Source organism: Mastomys coucha, unplaced genomic scaffold, assembly GCF_008632895.1.
Source record: "Mastomys coucha isolate ucsf_1 unplaced genomic scaffold, UCSF_Mcou_1 pScaffold15, whole genome shotgun sequence".
Classification (NCBI taxonomy): Eukaryota; Metazoa; Chordata; class Mammalia; order Rodentia; family Muridae; genus Mastomys; species Mastomys coucha.
Genome location: NW_022196897.1, coordinates 118083451 through 118086664, shown reverse-complemented (window position 1 = coordinate 118086664; position 3214 = coordinate 118083451). Strand labels below are relative to the sequence as shown.

The 3214-nt window shown below is 46.9% G+C and overlaps 1 long non-coding RNA gene across 18 annotated transcripts in view; it reads right to left on the bottom strand.

Moving 5' to 3' along the window:
- Nucleotides 1-3214, bottom strand: part of LOC116090980 — a 33089-nt gene that overhangs the window by 11069 nt on the left and 18806 nt on the right. For 15 of the 18 annotated variants that reach the window (XR_004118878.1, XR_004118862.1, XR_004118863.1 and 12 more), the window contains one exon: nucleotides 2658-2799. This is a non-coding gene — a long non-coding RNA (uncharacterized LOC116090980). Of the gene's footprint in view, nucleotides 1-2046; nucleotides 2471-2657; nucleotides 2800-3214 lie in introns of all 18 variants that reach the window. The other 3 variants (XR_004118865.1, XR_004118869.1, XR_004118874.1) reach the window with 2 other exon arrangements.

The window sequence follows — 3214 nt, the reverse complement described above, 5'->3', positions numbered from 1 at the left end:
AGAGGAGAGGAGAGGAGGGGAGGGGAGAGGAGAGGAGAGGAGGGGAGAGGAGGGAATTAAAGGAGAGGGGAGAGGAGGGCAAGGGAAGAGAGAGGGGAGAAGATTCCAAGGGCAACAGAAGAAGGGGTAGATGTGCTGAGCAGAGACAGATCAGAATAGAGCCACTGGCCTGGGTGGTGTTGACAAAGGAAGGTGAGTCACTTGAAGCCTGGGGCTCTGAACCAGGACATCAGGGTAGCAGCAATTGGGAGCACAGAACACTTGGATCCAAACAGCTTCAGTTAGTGACAAAAGGTGGAGATGTGGCTGAGGGAGTCTATCCTCCTGTGTCCAGGTCGCTGAGCTCCAAGAGCAGCTGTACTCAGGCCCCATGTGCTGTGAGGTTATGCTGGCATAGAGCCCCGCAGTGCTCACACAGACCCGAGCTGCCTGCAGATGGAGGCTAGAGAAGTAGCTCTGGCTATTGGTTATTTTTATTTCTTGTCACACTTGCACATCTGCATGGGTTGAACAGCCAGATAATTTCAGATAGAAGCCACTGTGTCAAGGGTGCTATGACTGAACTCCCTGTTCTGGGCTGTGTCCTAGTGGCATTGCTACCCACAAATATATTTGTTACCTGAAGGCAAAGGCCACACAAGGGCAGGCTGGGTGGAGGTGGTGGCCTCAGAAGCCCCTGGCTGGTTTACAGGTAGGTAGCCGGCCATGACCCAGGACGAGTGACCCATGACTATTTGTCACCTGACCGGCCCGTTAAGTCGGTCTGGTCTGGTGGCAACATGCTCCTGGGCGAGGTGGGGGCGGGGGGGAGGAAGCAGCCATGCCTTCTCCTCACCCATCTGCACCAGAGCCTCTCAGAAGGCCAAGTTCTCTCAGAGATCTCTCCTACACCCCCTCACACCTGCCATGTCTCCGGCTCTACCAACTTCTTGCCAAAGTACCCTGCTGTCTCCCTTCTGTTCTGTGAGGACATAGATCTCAGGATGGTTGGACTGTAGGTTTTTTTTTTTTTTTTTTTTTCAGCAATCTGGGTCATGTTGTCCTTCTCTGGGGGAGGCTTGTCTGGTGGCTTCCCGGCAGGCCTTGCTTGGCATATTTTCTCCTTCAAAGTTTATCTCTGTAATTCCCCGGGGTTCATTCTTGCTGTCTTAGCTCTTAGCGGGGTTTTGCCTAAATCTGTTTCTAGCATGAAGCTAGCTCATCTGGAGGAAGGGAGAGGAAGAGCTGGGACCCAGGCTCTCATGAATTATCACCTAAAATCAAGGTATAAAATATTTTTCTATACCTGAGAGGACATATAAATTGTGCAAATGAAGCAAGGGACAGCTGGTTACAGTACCCAGCCCAGTCTAGCCCAGCTCTCTGCACCTCCTCATACAGACCCATGACTATTTCTTCCGCCAGTGCCATCCCCAGCAACCCTATCTGGAACATTCTCATCCTCCTTCCCTTCCCTTCTTTATATTTTGCCTATAGTTATTTTTTGTTTGTTTGGGTTTTTTTTTGTTTTTTGTTTTTGTTTTTTGCCTTGGTACAGGCAACTCTGTGCAGCTTTTAGGGGGTGTGGTCCTTCTGGACCTCCAGCCCTTATCAGAGACTTTGTTATAGCGAAACATGAGCCACGGCTTGCACATCTTTACTGCTACAAAGGGGTTGTTCCCCCCACACTGTTTCTACCACAGTTCATCTCACCTGCTCATGCACACTTTACTGTTTTCCCCATCAATTCACAGCTTGCTGCTTACATCTCCTGCCAACGTATAGTTAGTTGGGTTGCGTTCACCTTGGCCACATTGAGAACGATTCACCCATCCCCTCAGGTTCACTTGTCAAGGTGTCTGGCTATGAAATTGCAGCCTCCACTTCACTGGCCAATGGACCCTACCAATTTATGTCCTCCACTCCCTATTCCCATCCCTGAAGTGACTGTGAGTTAACTACTTCCAAGTAAGTGCTTTAGAATGGTGACCCATAGGTAATGCAAGCCATTCATACGGAATCTCTTTCCTATTTTCCTATTTTATGCTATTTACTGATCTCCCTGACCTTTTCAAATGTGAGTCCTGGGAGGGAGGGGCTCTCATGGAGAGGCTCCCACTGAGAGGCCCTGAGAGGCCCCGAGATGCTCCAGACTGTGAGGGTTTGGAAGTTACTTGCCACATGGAGTACCCCCTGAAATGCTCCTGATCTCAAGCAGCAGGCCATGGGAGCTTGGTCTCACTGAAGACTGGGGACTTGCAGGAGAGCAGAATGAGCCTCCAAGTCCCGGAAGCATCTTAGTCTGGTGTCAAAAGGTAAAGGCATAAACAGGAAACCACAGGCTGACACATCTTCCTCATACAGATGCAAAACTCTTCAACCAAGAGATAGCAGAGGGATCTAGCAGCAGTTAGATCCTCTTAATACTTGAGATCCACCCTAGGAGCCTAATGCATCAAGATGGGAAGAGCTTGACCTTGGGAGAGAATGCCTCAAAAACAAAAAAGATATGGAAAATTAATAAGGCACATCTTAGTGAGATAAATGTTTAAAAACACACACGGCCATCCCAATAGACGCAGAGAAAGCATGGGATGCATAAATCCAGTACATGGAGTACTGTTTTCCTTCTTCACAAGCAAAACAGTTGTCTAGGGAGGACCACCAAGGGAACATACCTCCTGCCAGTAGAGGACATCCACGAAAGCCCACAGATGAATAGGAAGATGAGTTAATACCTTCCATAGATGCTTCTACTCAACAGTGAATTGGATGTTCTAGGAAAGGAATTGGCAAGAAAGAGAAACAAAAAGATTCAGGCTGCAAAAGAAGAAATAAGACTACCATTATTGACAGGGCACTTCATCTTATGCCTAGAAAATTCTGAAAATGTCACTAAAAAACGAGGGCTTATCAAGACTGTAAATTCAATATATAGAATAGAGTGTAAATTCAATATATAAAATTAACTATTTCTCTATACTATCAACAAAAGCAATCTAAGAAAATGGTTCTGTTTTTTAAATAGCAATCACAGAGAATAAAATATGTAGGAATATATTTTACAAAGAAGTATAAAATTTATATTCTGCAACAATACAAAGCAGCATTCAAATAAAGGAATTTCAAGTAAGTGAAATGACAGCTTTTGTTCATGGGTCAAAAGACTGAGCAGGGCTCACTTCCCCCCCACAGTGCTGTCATGAACAGGGCTGACTCCCCCCTCCCAGTGCTG